We start from the raw sequence: 19924 nt of genomic DNA on the forward strand, positions 1-19924 counted from the left end.
GCTCTCCGGGGTCTGCGATATCCAAAGGTAGGCGATTCATGTTAGTTGTTGGAATGATGCAAGGGGAGTTGTGAGTTGTCATGTGGGTGGGGGACTGCAGCCTGTAGCAACGTTACTAGGTCCTACATGGAGGGCCAGCTGATCATGTGCAAGACCAAGGCGCCTGATTGAAGGGTTTTTTTTGACTTGTGTGATAGGGTGGGTGTGTGTGTATTGGAGTGTACGTGTCAACGTGGAGGCATCGTGCTGAGGAATCAGGACGGGAGAGCCGGCTGCTTACCGAGAAGCTGGCAAGCTGCCCATCATATCTTTTCCTTTTCTCTCTCCGTGTCTGATGAGAGAGAGAGAGAGAGAGAGAGATGCAGAAGAGAAGACATAGCCAAAAGTCCCCTTTCGACGCTCCCGCCAAAGATTCCTCTCTCTCTCTCGTTCGATAGCGCTTCAATCCGCCATCGCCAGATCTTCCTCATCCCCTTCCCTTGCCCGGCCCTGACCGAGCTCTCCCTCCCTCTGCCTTCCCTCTGCTCCCTCCCTCCCTCCCTCCCTCCCTCCCTGCCTTCCTCCTCTTCGTCCATGGCCGGCGGCGGCTCCAATGGTGAGGATCGCGTCGTCGCCACCGCTCACCAGATCCTCCGTACCCTCAGCGCCTCCCACACCGACGACATGCTCCGCATCCTCTCCACCTTCGACGATCGCTTCTCCCGCTTCAGCCTCCCCCGTAACGGCGCCGGCCCCTCCCCCTTAGCTTCCATGGCAGAATCCAGCCCTAGCAGAGATCAAGCCAACCCCGACCCTCAGGACGATGATGTCGCCGAGCGGGGGAGATCAAGAGAAGACTTTGATGAGGATGAGGACGAAGGAATCTTCAGCCACGACGACCTCGATCACGGCCGCACTCATCCTGCCCTCCGATCTGCTCAGGAGACCATCATGCGGTGGGACTTTGGTTCCTCTGAGCTCGCTCGGCAGACGTTCCTGTGGTCCGATCAGCGCGACCAGGTGCCAGGATACCTCGATGCTGTCGACAATGTCCAGAGCTTGATCGACACATTATCATCGTCCTCGTCATCCTCATTGTCAGAACCGACCTCGGCCCTCGATCATGCTCAGAATGTGTTGCAATTTGCAATGCTCCGCCTTGAGGCAGAGCTCTCCCAAATTCTGGAGAAGCACAGTAAGTCTCCAGAACCTGACCTGCTCTTCAATCTTTTATCCGGCCGCTCTTCCTTCAATGGGGGTGGCAGCAACAGGAGGGCCGGAGATGAGGGGACAGCTGCCTTGGATGGCATTGCCAATGAAGATGAGCCTCAGGACAACGCAGAACAGGTAGCGACGTCTCGCTGCATCACAGACATGACTATCGACCTCCTGCCAGCAGATGTTGTAGCAGATCTCTGTGACATAGTGACTCGGATGATCCGTTCTGGCTACCAGACAGAGTGTAGCCAGGTCTATATTGGTATCAGGAAATCGACTCTGGAGGAGAGCCTGCAGAAGTTGGGGCACGAAAAGCTCACATTTGAGGAGGTCCAGAGAATGCCTTGGGATCTCCTTGAGAACGAGATTGGAAAATGGATCCAAATTATGAAGATTTCCATTGCAGCACTGTTTCCCAGTGAGAAGCAGCTCTGCTACAAAATCTTTGCGGAGTCACCTTCTGATGCGGAGTCATGCTTCAATGATGTGAGCAAGGCAGCCCTCATGCAGCTGCTCAATTTTGCAGAGGCCATGGCCATAGGCCGCAGAGCTCCAGAGAAGCTTTTCAAGATACTGGACATGTACGAGGCCGTACGGGACATGATTCCAGCCATAGATGCAATCTTCAAAGGGGAAGGATGTGTGAATTTGAGGTCAGAAACTATGGGCATTTTGAGCAGGCTTGGTGATGCTGCCCGTGGAACCTTCTCTGAGTTTGAGAATGCAATACAGAAAGAGACCTCAAAGGCTCCTGTGCCTGGTGGTGCAGTTCATCCTCTGGCTCGGTATGTCATGAACTACTTGAGATTTATGTCTGATTACACAGAAACATTGAACCAGTTGCTCTGGGATAGAAGAGAGGTCCATTTAGACAACTCAAACCAAAGGTCATCTATCCAACAACAAAGTCCACTCTCCACTGTGAGCACAAACTTAATGGAGCTCCTGGAGAGAAGCTTGGATGCTAAGTCCAAGTTGTACAAGGATCCTGCACTGTCATGCTTGTTCTTGATGAACAATGTGCATTACGTTGGGCAGAAGGTCAAAGATTCTGAGATCAGGAAGCTCTTGGGAGATGAATGGATCAGAAGGAACAATGGCAAACTCCGGCAGTACCACAACAACTACCGACGCACTGCATGGACAAAAGTATTGTCTTATTTGACTGATGAAGGCATCAATATCAGTGGAGGCTCAGCTAGTGGCGCATCTAGAAATGTGTTGAAGGATAGGTTCAAAAATTTCAATGCGGCCTTTGAGGAGAATGTCAAGACACAGTCTAGCTGGATAGTGTCAGATCCTCAGTTATCAGCTGAACTACGGATTTCCATCACAGGAATGATTCTTCCAGCTTACCGATCATTTCTAGGCCGATTTCAAAACCTCTTAGATGTGGTCAGACATCCATTGAAGTATGTGAAGTACACACCTGAAGATCTGGAGGGCTACTTGTTAAATGATCTGTTTGAAGGCAGCTCTGGATCTATGAACAGGAGGAAATCTTTTCCAGCTGCAGGAAGTGCTCAGTGATGATTGTATGTCTGCATTCCCTGACTTCTGAAAATATATTGGAAGTCAGATAATGAAATGGTCTGCAAGTGGATCTAGATATATGAAAGCATATATTTAGTTGGTGGTTTTTTACCTCAAATTTTCACCATGCTCTCTTATTTGTTAGCTGTGTTTGATCTCTGGAGTCTTCGTCCCTTGTATAAGCTACAAACGTTCATCTATTCTTCCGTCCCGAGGGGAGGATTTTGCAATTTCAATCATGCTGTCAACTGAGGGAAATACTCTTGGAGTTGTTGAAGACCCTTTCTGCAGCTCATTCGGTTCCATACAAAGTCCAGAGGAACAAACAAGTGGGTTTAAACCGTTTGTTTTGAGATGCGAAGTTGTGTGTTTCTTCTGTGTTAGTACTGTTCCATGTTGATAGTTCTAGGAGTGAACTGGTAAGAGTGAACTTAAGCATGGCTGCAATGGCAGTAAGCACCTCAATAAGATGGCAATGCTAAAAGCTATATGGCTAGGATATTCCAAATACTTACTAGAAATGCCAAGTGATATATAAACACCTTGGCACAATTTGAGCACAATGTGTATTGAAAGCATTAAATACTACATTGGGATGGGATTTCAAGATAGTCTAATTGAACAAAACTCACGTGTTTTCAGATAAAACTGAAGTTTCATTTTAGAATGTAGGTAGTAGCATGCACAGAGGGGTGCAACTATTTTGTGAGCCTTCAATTTAGAGCTTTTTCAACACCAAAAAACTTTTTAGAGTTTATCCATGTAGCACACCTCACAGCCTCATTTTCATTGAAATAATAGAGTATCTTAAGGGTCCCAATGTTCTTATCCACAAGATCCATGTTTAATCTGGTAACAATCCACCATATGTTGGCCCCCCTCTTTAAACAAAATTTCACCTTCTAGTTTGAAAATTTCCGGGACAAATAGGCTCTATTCCAATGGGCAGCTCTAACTCCAAGGTGTCCAACACAACAAGATCCACTACACTTAATTCTTGGTTTATGCAGTCTAAAAACCCATGGACTTCAGCACTTGTTTGCGTTGCTGTAATGCTTTGTTAAACTTGATTGTGTTCCCAGTTTGTTTCTACAAATACATGCTTACATCTAGTATTGTATGCTCCATTGGCAGCTCCTCATGGGTCATTGCTAACGTGTGTGGCTAGTGGGATCTCTTGAAACTCTTTACATAATTACATTAGTAAATATTGCATTTACCTATCAACTAAACACATTACCTCATCTCCTATATGTATATATCTATAGCTTCACCATTTTACTTTAAAGGCAAATTTTTTATTTGAATTAATATTCAAAGACATTTGTGACCTAATACAGCAAAGATGTCATGTGAAGGTCACAATCCTTATGCTATTACATGTCTTTGTGGACTTATACTATGATGAGGAAGTGGGAGAGAGAGGCAACGGTGGGATGTAAGGTAGAAGCTAAGAAGTGCAAGAGGGTTGAGAAAAAGAACACGAGAGTTATGTGGGTACAACATGAATGGTACCCTTATTATATATATCATAAGGCCACCATCCCCACTCTTCCTTATATATAAGCAGTAATTGATATCACTCCTATTGTATTCCTAAGATAGCATAAATGCATTGACCTTATGATTCCATTCCCTAGGACCTTGTTCCAAACCACATAAGCTCTTATGTAGCTTACACACCAAGTGTTTCTAGCCTTCTATAACAAAACCCTCAGGTTGTAGGATGTAAATATCCTCATGAAATAAGTTCCATACAAGAAATCAATCATTATATCCATTTGTACCAATTCCATATAATCTCTAGTAACCAAATAGAAACCATATGGTCATCTTGACTACTAGTGAGAAAATCTCATCGAAGTCAATCCCTTCTGCTTAAATCCTTTGGCCACTAATCTTACCTTCTACTTAGGTAATGCATCAAATGGAGATACCTTCATCTTGTAGACACACTTACATGGAAGTACATGTTTTCCCTTAGGCAAAGGACCTAACTTCATGTAGCATTATTTACCAAAAATCCCATATCTAATTATATAGCTCTCTTCCACTTATGATTACTATCCCTAGTCATAGCATCATCATAAGAAGAAGGCTCATCACAATTCGTGACCATAGCATACTCTAGAGATGGATTATATCTATCTACAATTCTAGGACCCTCATAGACTTATGTAAAACTGGCTCAATTGGAGTCTCTGACTGTTCCACCTATCTATCCTATAAGACACAAGGATATCCACCATCCTTTGTCATTCCCAACTCAGCATTTGGTGGCTTTATAAGCCTTGCATAATGTGAAATAGGTTGTACAATTTGCTAATGTGCTAGTTTTCCATCCTCCTAAAATACCACAATGCAGATCTCAATTGTTTTGATAGACTACTTATGCATCTTATCCTCATTATATATGATAACATGGCTGCGTATGACCTTCTTTGATTCAAGATCTCATAAGAAATGGCCCATTTCACCTAGCTCTCCATAGCCACGAAAAATGCAATTCTTAGACTTAGGATCAAGCTTACTCTCTTTTTAGCATCATGAGTAGAGAACCACTTCCTATGTGGAGCAATACAAAATGATGCTCTAGAATCCATCAACAAGTTTTGCGGCATGCCATTATCCATGGCAACCAAGAATGCATCACCAAAAGAGGATACAAACAAAATGTCACAATCATTGTTGCCACATACATTAATTTTCTCAATCTTTTCCTTGCCTTTCTCTTTGCTATTATTCTCATTTTCCTTTTTGCCTTTTTGCTTGCTCTTCCATTTGAAGCAATCCTTTTTTATGTGCCCTTTCTTGTTACAAAAAATAACATTAAGCTCCCCTTGATATTTGACCTTCCTTTGACCATAAGTACACTGGAGTCCTTTGACCTTGCATTATTCTCTCTATTTACCACCTCAGTGAGCAAACTGCTCTCAATATTAGCACTCCTAAGACAACCTCTAGGTGTGGAATTACTAATGGTAGTCTTGAAAGTATCCCAACTCTCAAGCAAGATGACTAATAAGAATATGGCTTTCATTGAATTGTGAAATATAATATTTTGAGATGTTAGTTGGGTGAAAATGGTGTTGAACTCATTGAGATGATTAGACATTGAAGGCCCCTTCTCCATGCAGAGATAAACACTTGCCATGTTTTTCACATTAAAGTATACAAATTTGAGAGTGCCAACATAATAATGGAGTGCACCAACTCATTCAATTCCTCTCATACATCTATATCCATGTCTTGAGGCTTAATCCCACTACATTTGATTGGCTTCACTTGCTTCTTTTAGACCAATACATTGTAGATTTGCTCTTTCTAGTATGATAAGTTTGTACCATGATTAATCTTTTCAACATTGAGGCTATGCATTTGTTGAACTTGATGAAGAAGACATAATGGCAAAACTATGTTTGCATTGCAAAAACAGCAAGCAATAGCCAATTGTAAACTCAAAATAGACCAATGGACTGTAAATTAAATTCCTTGCAAAGCTAAAAAATGGCTATCTAAATATCAAGCTAGCATAAAATTGATTAAAAAATGATATTTTTAAATCATTTTCAAAGAAATATAAATATCATCTAAGCTTTCTCAGGGTATTCCTATTATTTTTTAAATATAAAACAACCATTTGGAGACCAAATACATGCAAATTGCCTTCAGGACTCAATTTCAACTCGCATAATCTCTAGAAAGTAAAAAAAAATTGTGCAATCCCAAGTTGGGAGTGTTAACAGCAAGATAAGAAGAAAGACAAAAAAATGGCCCGACAAATTTTGGAGAAAACCGTTATTCTTTTAACACTTGGTGCCATCATTTTATGAGCTAGTTCCCTCTTGTGCAAATTGTACTTAGTAGCTAGCATTCTACATCCAGTTTATTCTTTTGTAAGACTAAAGCTTAATTGCATGTAAATAGCTCAAAAGAACCAAAAAGCGGTAGGATGCCCAAGGGGGACTCGGAAACCCCTAATCCTAATCTTTTTGTATTTAAACAATGAGAAAGAATAGAATAAGCTATTCATGTGTATTCAAATTTTGAGTTGTTGATTTCTTTCTTTTTAGTTGTGACAGAGAAAAAGAGTGAGAGAGAGAATTGAGAGAAAGAGATAAAGGGGCCAAATTGATGAAGTGTCTTTTTCCTTCTTTTGAGCACTCTCTCATGCCTAAGTTCATGCTTTCTCCTTGTAAGTATAAAAGGTTGAGAACAAAAGAAACACACTCATGGGTCATTGAGCTTTGCAATGGTATATTTATGCTTAAAGAGGGAGGCTACACAAGCTTGTTACAAATGAATCTCGGCATTCATGACATGTGCGAGAGGCTAGGTGAGAGATAGCTATTGTACTTTGTGGATTGAGCCTCTTGAATGAATAAGAGGGTGTTCAAAGTCCCATCATTGAGCTCATGTAGTGCAATATATTGATTTGGTTGCCATGCATGTAGATACATCAACCATCACAAAATTACTTGTGTGATTTTTCTTGCAAAATAGGAGTACTTGGGTATCCACACTAAAATGTGCATAATTAAATAGTTAGGTTTATTTTCTTATTATTTTTGCACTTGATGTGATAAATGTGGATTTTGTTTGGTAGGTAGAATCTATGAGTGGTCATGATATAGTTGTAAGTCAAAAGCATAGAGCATTCCATGTGTTTTTTTTTAAAATTTTAATTGAAGGTGTAGATATAAATAAATAAGAGCATAGAGACACAAAATTTGAATGAAAATATAGAAAAATAATTCAAGATAGATCTCAAGGTACAATGAGATATGGCTCACTTGATTTCTTGCAAGTGTTAAGAGGGTGGGTACAATGAGATATGGCTCACTTGATTTCTTGCAAGTGTTAAGAGGGTGTAGTCTTGTGGAGGTAGAGCTATGCAAGAGAAATAAGGAAAATACATCTCTATGAACATTGAGGGGGAGACAGGGAGGGAAAAGCAAAATTGATATTAACCTTGCTTTTCTTTCATGCCCTAACCATTGACCAATCATCATCATATAAGGATGCTTCCTATACTAAAGATGATAATGACAATGCTAGAGGGGCTAGAACAAAGATAATAGGGAGGCGATGTCCTAAAAATTATGACAATGAAGAAGATGATGATGTTTGAGAGCGGAATTTTGGTGCCGGAAAGTGCTTAAAAATAGCTAAAAATTATGAATATCAAGGGAAAAATATTCACCGTCAAAGGCGGCGGCTCAATCTAGGATGATTTTAAGCATAAGTAGTCGACGGGCGCCCAAGTGACACGTCTTGATTTTTAGTAAATTTTCTGTCAGTCAGGACGGGATGTGGGAGCTGTAGGCCTGTTCGGGATGCCGAGAGGGACACCCAAAAATTTCCAGCACGTCAATCGGAGTCCGTATGAGGAAGTGGCCCAAAAACCGGCCGGGGTGCCCAAAAAGGGGCCAAAGGGGAAATTCCAAAAGGTGTGGATAGAGGGGGGTGACCTCTGGCACCCCCCCCTAAAAAAAAAAACGTAATGGAGGGGGGGCGGCGGCTGTTTTCAGCCGCCGAAAAAAACGCGCCCCCCCCCTCAAATGGAGATGGTGCTTCTCAAGTAAGCCATAGATTGAATCCTGCCAGGCTTCCGCACTCATCATCCGCTCCGTATCGCTTCGATCCACGCGGGGAATGGCAGCCTGTAGAGGGAGAGAGAAAATCAGTCTTTCTCTCTCCTCCCTCTCTCTCTTCTAAAGGCAAGTTCATGTGGGAAGAAGAAGGAAGAAGAAAGAATGATGGAGGCTTGTCCGGCATGGATCGGATTGCTCCACGGGCTGGAAATGGTGATTGGTGATCGTGCTGGACATGAAGTGCTGCTGATTTTCAGATTTGCAGCCATGGATATGAAACCCGAAACACGCAAATAAGCGGTAATTCAAAATTTTCAAAGAAAATTTGAGGTTTTATGGCTTTTGATTGATAAAATGTCGTTCATGTGGGCTAGAAATTGCTTATGTTGCTGTTTTCCATGAGTAATTGCTGGTCATAATCAGAAAATCAGAAAAATATGCATCTTGTGGTTCAAAATAATATGCTAAAACACGTAAAATATGGAAAATCAAGGAAAAATGATGGTTTTGGGCATAAAAATGGGAAAGTGAATAGGAACACCAACTAAATCTTCAATTTTGCTGCAAGAAGGAACTAAGGGCCACAGCCCATAACCTATTTTGAATTTTTAGTAATAAAATAATACAAAAAATAAGGGAAAATAGAGAAAAAACCATAAAAAATAGGGAAAAAATGCGTTTTGGATGCAGAAAATTAGTGAAAATTAAGAGCAATATTTGTGAATGTTTGTGGGGACTGAAGCATGAGGATTTGCCTCAGTTCAACCCCACCTTCTTGTTCTAGTGTGGTTTTCCCACTTTTTACATATAAAATGATGGCAAAATGCCCTATAAATCTATACAACGATGCAATATTTAAACGGGGGAGGGTAGGGTAGTTGAAATATGTCCAAATGCCGTGTGAGATGATGGAAAAGTTGCTGATTTCTATGCATAGCATTTAGGACGGATAATAATTATAAAATAAGAGCCTAGTAGCACGAGGGTTCCCTTGGTGCTAGGTTTGTGCAACGCCGCATAAGAGGGGTAGTTGAAAATCATTGAAAGAATGTTTTTGCACATGTGCACAATATTGATTTCATAATTGGTTGAGCACTTAGCATCCACAATATGCATAAATCATGGAAATGTTAAAAGGTATCAGAAATCCTGGATGCACAGCAATTGGTTTCATTAGGAAAGTGACCCATGTTGAGTGAGAGACAGGGCACCCTAAGCCATAGGCTAGTCGTGGGGTCTAGGGAAAAGAGAAGTAAGGACAATGGTACATTCCTGTATACGATTAAATGGTACCTTGAGTGGATTTTGTGCGAAATGTCTATATGTTGAGCGACGCATCGAGGGGCCAATCCCCAAGGTGTAGGAGAGTCCTCGCAGAGGGTTGACAGCATTCAGCCGTAGGAGGAACCCCACGTGTATGTGATTCGAGCCTTTTGGCTATGTGAAAGGAACTCCCTCTGAGGAGTAATATTGGGTTAGGATCAGTTGGACTACAACGTATTACAAACGCAATGTTTAGGAAGGCAGAGATTTTGATAGACGCTCCTGGCCGCGAGGCCGAGGGGTTGTCTTGTGCGTAGTGACGAGGCCCGGCTAGTGCATGAGCCAGTGTCGGCCCGTTTTTAGGTCCATCAGTGGTGCGTCTACCGGGGGCCGCTTAAAAGTGGCGGTTCTCGAATCCTGGTTGTTTAGGGACCAACTAGCAGTTTATGCCAAAGGATACTGAGATTGATCCGTTATTTATTGATAAGCATCGTCTAGTAGAAATCCAAAAGCAAGAAAGAGACGAAAGAGCTAGACGACGTGCTGAAATTTTTAGGAGATATTCCCCTAAGCGTAGCGGTGCTGAACCCTTACGAGGGAGTGGATCTAGTGGTCTTGGGGCCACAAGTAGTAAGTTAGGAGAAGGTGAAAGCTCTAGTGCTCCCCTTTCTGCCATAAGCGAGTCTACATCAAGTACGGGAGGTGTAACCCCACTGTCCCCTATTCCTAGTGCAAATCCAATCCTCGTCATGGCGCAGCCTATTGCAATTCCAGCAGGAACGGCGGATTTGCCGGCTCTAGGTTACCCGCTACCCATTTTTAATGGGTTAGTTGAGGAAGATGCGGAACTCCACATTAGGGAGTTCCAAAAGCTGATGTTTAACTGTCGCATTCAAGAAGAAGGACATTTAATGATGTTCTTCAACATGACTCTCAAAGGAAGAGCCGCCATATGGTATCATGGTTTAGAAGCCGGAACCATATTGAATATTGATTCATTTTATGGAGCTTTTCGAAGGGAGTTTGCCCCTGAAAGGGGTGGGCAATATTGGTTGCGTGTACTCAACGTGACCCGCCAAGAACCACACGAGGATATTCGTGCTTATGCGAAGAAAATAAAAGAGGTTTTCCGTAAGTTGGACACCTCTATTCCTATCCTCGCAGCTGCCCAATTGCAATATTTCCTACATGGTTTGGACTTTAATATCCAATTGTAGTTGAGTAGTGTCCCCTTGGGGGATATAGATACTGCCATTACACGAGCACAAGAGGTGGAATCCCGACTACAAGCAGCCTATGCTTCTCGAGGCAATTCGAATATGGGTTTAGTATTGGGAAACAATATGGCAATGGCCAATGGTAGTAGTGGTCAAGGGATAGCGATGGCTAACCCTAATGGGAGAGGGAACATGATACAGAATGTCCCTTTATTACTAGCTCCCCCTAGCATGTCGATGCCTACGGGCAGTCAAATGGCTCCAAGTGGTGGAGGCCAGGTGGTCAATTCTAACACCATGCCTGTGGCTCAACAACCAGTGCCTAATCGAATTGTTAGGCCGATGGAAAGACATGGTAATGACCAAGGCTATGAGTCGAGTTCTTCCAATGTTCTTGGCGAGGTTAAGGACATGATGAAGCATTATACCGACATGATTACGGAGCAGTATCGACAAATAGCCATTGATGTCAACTTCCTTAAAAAACAACAAAATTTGATAGGAAGTAGATACCCAGAGGAGGGTGCACTGTCGATGTTTAGTTGCAAATGGTGTGGTGGGCAGCACTATCCAAGAAATTGCCCAAATGTTAAGTGCGACATTTGTGGAAAATCCGGCCATTTAGCAGCTACTTGCTGGAGTAAGATCAGTTCCCTTCAGCATGGTAGTCGGCAGCCAGGGCCTGTTAATCATCGTGCCCAAGGAAATGATTCCCAGTGAGAGGACGGGCCTAAACAAATACTTCAACGACCAAAGACTACAGTGGAGGAGCTACCAAGTGGTAGTGGGGTTAGTTTGATTGAGGCTGTATGCGTTAACTATGCTGAAACCTCTAATCTGCGAGCTGTTCTTACAAGAGGTCAAAAGGGTAGAGAAGCTGACAAGGATAAACCTGTCGATGGAAACCCTAAACAAGGCGACAAAGGAACGCAAGTTTTGGATCCTTCCATGGAAGGGGGACCTTTGAAGCCCGTGGAGAGTAAAGCCAATGTTAAGAAGGATAAACCACCAAAGAAGAAGGTGAAAGTTAAAAAAGAGGTAGTAAAGCCGGTTCAGCGACCTAAAGAGCGGATGGTTTGGCGTGAAAAGCGAGCTCTATCAAACTATCATGAATTCGATTTGGTGAGCTCTCTTTGCGAAGTCAAGCCGGATGTGAATCTTTTACAGCTTATTAAGCTTTCCCCAGGAGTACGCAAGGAATTTAGAAAGATCCTACGTACCGGTTATATCGTAGAACCTTTGAGTATTGCGCGAGTCGGTGATGACTGGTTCGAGCATGCTGAGAAGCATTGCCCAAGGGTTGCAGCCTATGTCGATGGGATATTAGTAGATTATGCCATTGTCGACACGGGATCATCTGTTAACATTATGAGTTCTGAACTGATGGAAAGGTTGGGTCTTGCGATCCAGAAAGATACCTCCACAATTCTCAGAATGGTAGATGATAGTTTGAGACAGCCGGAAGGCTGCATTACTAAGGTCCATGTCACTGTTGCAAATGTAGAATGCCTGTTGGACTTTAGGGTGATTCGTTTTGCAGGCCGTCCAAGTTACCAAGTATTACTCGGACGACCTTGGATCTTGCAAGCGGACTGCCAAGTGGATATACCCACCGGTCGACTAATATTCGGCAGAGGTGCCCAGCGTGTGGTGGTTGATGCTTATCCTGAGTCCCCGCAGAGTGAGAGAGCTCCTCTATCTTCTACAGAATTGGAGACATTAGAGGATTTATCTGCTAGTGAGACATCATCGAGTGATGAGTCCAAAGAGGGATCCACCACGAAAGACATCTATCAGATTACTTTGAATGAGCCGATAGAGGGCCAAGATCGTATAAGAGATGCAGATGTTATCGAGCTAGACCTTGGTACGCTTGATGATTCGCGGCCAATCAAATTAGGTTCTATGCTCAGCTCAACAGAAAGGGAGGATGTGGCCTTGATCCAGGAATTCCGTGATATCTTTGCCTGGAGTTATGATGAGTTGAGAGGCATCCCTCCTAGTCTTGCTGTTCATACAATTCCGTTGAAAGAGGGCAGTCGTCCTATACGGCAGAAAGTAAGGCGTATGCCTTTCGAACTGAGGGATGGCCTATTTGAAGAGTTACAGAAGCTTCGAAAAGCGGGGTTGATTTTTCCTATGCAACATACGGAATGGTGTTCGCCGGTTGTGATAAGAAAGAAGAAGAATAATCAAATCCGTTTATGTGTAGAATTTAGGGAGCTGAATAAGCAGACAGTTAAGGACTACTACCCGTTGCCATTTATTGACCAGATTTTGGATCAATTAGCGGGTAGGGAGATATATTCGTTTATGGATTGCTTTGCAGGATACAACCAGATGGCAATTGCAGAAGAGGACAAGTTGAAAACAACTTTTCTCACTGTATTTGGTACTTTTGCATACCATGTGATGGCCTTTGGTTTATGCAATGCGCCTGGTTCGTGGCAACGGACAACAGATAAGACATTCGGTGACATATCCCCTGAAGAGTTGAAGGTGTTTATTGATGACTTAGGGGCCGTCACCGTGAGAGGAAGGCAGTTGATCATTTTAAGAAAATGCTTTGAGCGCTGTAGACAATTCTGCATCGCCTTAAACCCACGGAAGTGTGTTTTTGGAGTACCTTATGGGCTATTGCTGGGTCATGTGGTCAGTTCGGTAGGAATTGCGACAGACCCCGAGAAGGTTAAAGTTATAGTTGCCATGGGTCCACCACGCACTCCGAAGGAAGTTCATAGCTTTTTGTCTTCGGTTGGTTATTACCGTAGATTCATAAACACCTTGGCAGAAAGAACGTTGCCACTTACAAATTTATTGTCTTTTAGCTGTTTGTTTGTATGGGGTGACCCTTGTAAGGTAGCATTCGAGGATGTGAAACAAGAGCTAGCAAGAGCACCCATTTTAAAAGCACCTAAAAGAGATGAGGTGTTCTATATATTTTCAGCAGCCACCATGTATAGTATCAGCTGCTGTTTAGCCCAAATTTGGGAAGAGAAGTGGTACCACCGATTGCTTTTGCTAGTCGGAAGCTGGGGGTATCCGAAATCAATTATACCTACATGGAGAAATTATGTCTAGCGATGGTCTTTGGGACCAAGAAATTCACGCATTATATTCTCTATGAGAAAGTCGTGCTTTATACGAAGGCGGAGGGAATTCGATTATTGATAAATAAGCTATAGCCGCCTGATCGTCTAGCAAAGTGGTTGATCACTTTGCAGGAATTTGATTATGAAATCAGGAGTAAGCCACCAAGGTTGCAAGGCATCGTGGAATGTCTTGTGGACTTTGGGGAGCCGAAAGAATCTGTGGTTGAAGGTAGTGACATGGAGTTGTTATTTAAAATAGATACGGCATCTATTCCCTCCTGGTATGCTGCAATAACACATTATTTATCAACAGGAGAGGCGGGATCCGAATTATCTAAAGTTAAGAGAAGGAAAATTAAGCAGCAAGCGTTAAAGTTTGCTTTGATCGTAGGTACATTATATCGGCAAGGGGTTGATGATATCTATCGCCCGTGTGTGATGCCTGACGAGGTGCCATTCATTTCGGAAGAGTGCCATGATTCTGCTTGCGGTGGCCATTTTGCTGGACGGCTTACAGCACAAAAGGCTTTAAGAGCAGGTTATTGGTGGCCTGCCATCTTCCAGGATGCATTTGTGTATGTTAAGAGATGCGATATTTGTCAACGACATGACAGTCGAGAGAATAGGAAACGACCACTCACCCCTATTATGGCAATACTTCCATTTGAGAAGTGGGGAATAGACTTTGTGGGTCCTATTACTCCGTCATCGACTACGCAAAAGAGGTAGGTCATTGTAGCAACTGACTACTTCACAAAGTGGTCAGAAGAACGTGCAACAAGGAAAGATGATGCTAAAGAAACTGCTAGTTTCCTTTTAGAGCAGATAATATGCCGGTTTGGTCCGCCGAAAGAATTAGTGTCGGACCGCGGAACCCATTTCCTGAATAAGGTGATTAAAGGTTTGACAAAGATGTGGCAAATCAAGCATAACAAGACAACCCCATATAATCCGCAAGCCAATGGGCAAGTTGAAAGCACCAACAAGCAGCTTGTGGGCATCCTGTCCAAAATTGTGTCGGAAAAGAAACGGGATTGGGATAAAAAGTTATACATGGCTGTGTGGGCCTATAATACGACTTTCAAACGAGCCACTGGCCATACCCCATTCAAGTTAGTATATGGGGAGGAGTGTGTCTTGCCTTTAGAAATTGAGCTGCCGACTATTCGGTTTGCCATCAATCATTCTTTGAGCGATGAAGACGCACTTTTTGAGCGCTTGACGACACTGGCACATTTAGATGAGCTTAAGCTGCATAGCTTATTGCACCAAGAAGTGGGGAAGCGCCGAATGAAGCAGCTACACGACCTCAAAGCCAAGAAATACACCTTCAAGAAAGGACAGCTTGTTCTGTATTATGATGCACGACGTGAATTATTTCCAGGCAAGCTAGAGCCCAAATGGGATGGGCCCTTAAGGATCGTTCGAATAGGAAAGAATAAATCCACAATCTTGTTAGTTGACCTTGAGGGGATAGAATTTAAAAATAAGGTTAATCTTAATAAGATTAAACCTTATCACTTCTGATTGCACTAATGCTATGACTGCCTTGCAGGTCTAGGCGAGATCTATCAAACATCTGCCAGGAAGTCGTGATAGAGGTTGATGGGTCGCCTGATCCCTTATTTAGAACACCCATATTTGGAACAGAGGTATCATCAGGGAAAGATCATTTGGTGGAGCAAAGGATACAAGGTGGTTGAGCAAGAAGGCGGGACATTTATTTGGGAAATCAAGGTCTTCTGCCATCACTGCCTACAAATTTTGACGAGCATCCCTGTTGAATTCAATGACGATGGAGGGATGGAGCCTACAGTCCACCCATTGAAAATGCTGAATTTCGATTACCATAATTACGAGTAGAGTTCAGGATGGCGGGATATGTAAACCCTTTATGGACGTACACCTTGTACTTTGATGGGGCGTCCAGGGGTGCATGCAGAAAAGGAAGTGTAGGAGTTGTCATCCGAGACCCCCGACGACGCATTGTCATGAAGTTAGCTGCTTATCTCGGGGCGAATTTTACCAATAATATGGCAGAATACAAAGCCCTGATTATGGGTTTGAATATTGCGAAGAAGGGTGGTATTCGCCAGTTGTTGGTGAAAGGGGACTCTCAGTTGGTTTTAAATCAACTCAATGGGACATACATGGTACGAAACCCCATCCTTTGCATGTACCATCATATTGCCATAACCCTACTAGACGAATTCGATAGAGTGTCTTTTCAGCTGATTCCATGGAATTGGAATCAATTTGCCGATTCTTTGGCTAATTTTGCCTATGAAGAAGACCTCTTCTTTAATTGTGGCCCTTGTCCCGATATATCTATTGATGGTGAGACGGGACCTGGTCGTTTGTGGGGTATGCTTTCTGAACATGCCCTCTTTGGCAGACGATGGTTGATTTGGGTGATGCAGAGGGTAAGCGAGACTCATCTGCCTTTATTATCTTGGATCCATAGACTGATTCGACGACATGTAATGCGAACACCTCTTGCAATATACGCAGGAGGGATAGGTCATAATCTAATGGACCTAGTCTAGGGGCTACGAGCCTTTGTTCCCCTGGGAATGGTATGCTTTGATGTCTATCATAGTTGTTTCCAGGAGGATATTATGTAGTATTGTTTGATTTCATTAGGCCAAGAGGGCCAATTCAGTTTTGTAGTGAAGTGTTTTATTTCATTAGGCCAAGAGGGCCATTTCCCTGTCTAGTGCAGGTGCATTTAATGGGGGTTTTTGTTTTGAGTGTTGTGCTGGACAGGTTTCGCGGTTCGTGGAATTTTGTGGAGCCTGGAGGAGCCTTTGCTGCGATGGAAGCTTCTTGTGGCCAATCCAGGTGATACCTCTCCTTTACGAGTACCTTTCTTTCCTGTTATATGTGTATTTGTACTTGTCGAGGGGGCACATTTTTTGTTGGGGACCGGCAACCAAGCCATGAAGTCCCAGGTTTAGGTTGAGTATGTTTGAGGGAGGTCGGAGTAGTCATTGCCTCCTGTAAAGACATTGTCAGGCATCGAAAGACCTGTTTTAGAAGGAAGTCCTAGTGGCTCTGTTCTGCTAGCTTGCTAGGCAGCCGTTCTAGGAGTTCTTGTTAGTAGTGAGGTAGTTAGGGAAGCCTGCCAGAAGATAATAAAGATGATGCCCAGAAACTTTGTACATCCTAAAAGATGAATATAAATACGAAGGTGTGTAAAAAGGGGTTCTCACCCCTATCAAAGAAAAGAAAAGAAATGAAAATATATAAGTAGTTGATCATTGCCTTGCGAAGGCCTGGTAGGTTCCTGGGGACGAATCAGACCCGGGGCCGATACCTTGTCTTCCTAGGGGTGGCTTCTTGCTGGAACAAAAAAATGATGACAAAACAAGGAAGGTTGGAGCGAAAATAAAAGTGAGCGTTAGAAAAGGATTAAGTATCGCCTTGCGAGGGGTTGGTAGGTTCTTGGGTGCCGAGAGAGGTCCTGAGGCCGATGCCCTGTTCTCCTTGGGTCACTACGCTCAGCTCCCTCCTTTTTACATGCCCAAGTATGTTCATCCAATACAAACCCTAAAAGAAGAAATGTACTGAAAGAAAATACTCTTTGATCAGGCTATAGGAGCCCTCGCCTTGTAGGAGCTCCTAGTTGTGTTGTCTTTAGTTGGTAAGTAGTGCAGACTACCACTTAGGGCAACCTCTTTGATAGGGTTTTTTAGTTTGGCTGTGTTGGAGCAACTGGTTAGTGACTCACTTCGGGTCTTCTATTAGATGATGCTAGGCCTACTCCTTGTGGATGTCATGCCTTGGTTCTGTCCAGGGGTAGAGGGAGCATTGTGCTGAGTTTTATTATATAATTGTTTTGTATCAGTTTGATGCTTCTTTCGTTGTTTATGTGTAGATATGTTCGTGGATTCGACGGGCTGAGTCGCCCTATCACATGGTCGCCAATGAGAGCGGAATTTTGGTACCGAAAAGTGCTTAAAAATAGCTAAAAATTATGAATATCAAGGGAAAAATATTCACTGTCAAAGGCGGCGGCTCGATCTAGGACGATTTTAAGCATAAGTAGTCTACGGGCGCCCAAGTGACACGTCCGGATTTTTAGTAATTTTTCTGTCAGTCAGGACAGGATGTGAAAGCTGCAGGCCTATTCGGGATGCCGAGAGGGACGCCCAAAAATTTACAGCACGTCAATCGGAGTCCGTATGAGGAAGTGGCCCAAAAACAGGTCGGGGCGCCCAAAAAGGGGCCAAAGGGGAAATTCCAAAAGGTGTGGATAGAGGGGGGTGACCTTTGGCACCCCCCCCTAAAAAAAAAAACGTGGTGGAGGGTAGCGGCTGTTTTCAGCCGCCGAAAAAAACGCGCGGCCCCCCCCCCCCCCCCTCAAATGGAGATGGTGCTTCTCAAGTAAGCCATAGATTGAATCCTGCCAGGCTTCCGCACTCATCATCCGCTCCGTATCGCTTCGATCCACGCGGGGAATGGCAGCCTGTAGAGGGAGAGAGAAAATCAGTATTTCTCTCTCCTCCCTCTCTCTCTTCTAAAGGCAAGTTCATGTGGAAAGAAGAAGGAAGAAGAAAGAATGATGGAGGCTTGTCCGGCATGGATCGGATTGCTCCACGGGCTGGAAATGTTGATTGGTGATCATGCTGGACATGAAGTGCTGCTGATTTTCAGATTTGCAGCCATGGATATGAAACCCGAAACACGCAAATAAGCGGTAATTTAAAATTTTCAAAGAAAATTTGAGGTTTTATGGCTTTTGATTGATAAAATGTCGTTCATGTGGGCTAGAAATTGTTTATGTTGCTATTTTCCATGAGTACTTGCTGGTCATAATCAGAAAATCAGAAAAATATGCATCTTGTGGTTCAAAATAATATGCTAAAACACGTAAAATATGGAAAATCAAGGGAAAATGATGGTTTTGGGCATAAAAATGGGAAAGTGAATAGGAACACCAACTAAATCTTCAATTTTGCTGCAAGAAGGAACTAAGGGCCACAGCCCATAACCTATTTTGAATTTTCAGTAATAAAATAATGCAAAAAAGGGAAAATAGAGAAAAAACCATAAAAAATAGGGGAAAAATGCGTTTTGGGTGCAGAAAATTAGTGAAAATTAAGAGCAATGTTTGTGAATGTTTGTGGGGACTGAAGCATGAGGATTTGCCTCAGTTCAACCCCATCTTCTTGTTCTAGTATGGTTTTCCCGCTTTTTACACATAAAATGATAGCAAAATGCCCTATAAATCCATACAACGATGCAATATTTAAACGGGGGAGGATAGGGTAGTTGAAATATGTCTAAATGCCATGTGAGATGATGGAAAAGTTGCTGATTTCTATGCATAGCATTTAGGACGGATAATAATTATAAAATAAGAGCCTAGTAGCACGAGGGTTCCCTTGGTGCTAGGTTTGTGCAACGCCGCATAAGAGGGGTAATTGAAAATCATTGAAAGAATGTTTTTACACATGTGCACAATATTGATTTCATAATTGGTTGAGCACTTAGCATCCACAATATGCATAAATCATGGAAATGTTAAAAGGTATCAGAAATCCTGGATGCACAGCAATTGGTTTCATTAGGACAGTGACCCACGTTGAGTGAGAGACAGGGCACCCTAAGCCATAGGCTAGTCGTGGGGTCTAGGGAAAATAGAAGTAAGGACAATGGTACATTCCTGTATACAATTAAATGGTACCTTGAGTGGATTTTGTGCGAAATGTCTATATGTTGAGCGACGCATCGAGGGGCCAATCCCCAAGGTGTAGGAGAGTCTTCGCAGAGGGTTGACGGCATTCAATCGTAGGAGGAACCCCATGTGTATGTGATTCGAGCCTTTTGGTTATGTGAAAGGAACTCCCTCTGAGGAGTAATATTGGGTTAGGATCAGTTGGACTAAACGTATTACAAACACAATGTTTAGGAAGGCAGAGATTTTGATAGACGCTCCTGGCCCCGCGAGACCGAGGGGTTGTCTTGTGCGTAGTGACGAGGCCCGGCTAGTGCATGAGCCAGTGCCGGCCCATTTTTAGGTCCA

General features: G+C 43.2%; 1 pseudogene; it reads left to right on the forward strand.

Moving 5' to 3' along the window:
• Window positions 1–326: 326 nt before the first annotated feature.
• LOC148018954 (exocyst complex component EXO70A1 pseudogene) lies at window positions 327–3265 on the forward strand (annotated as a pseudogene).
• The last annotated feature ends 16659 nt before the right edge of the window (window positions 3266–19924 follow it).

Source organism: Lygodium microphyllum, chromosome 20 (assembly GCF_053477565.2).
Source record: "Lygodium microphyllum isolate KBCC chromosome 20, Lygodium_microphyllum_v1.1.10, whole genome shotgun sequence".
NCBI lineage: Eukaryota > Viridiplantae > Streptophyta > Polypodiopsida > Schizaeales > Lygodiaceae > Lygodium > Lygodium microphyllum.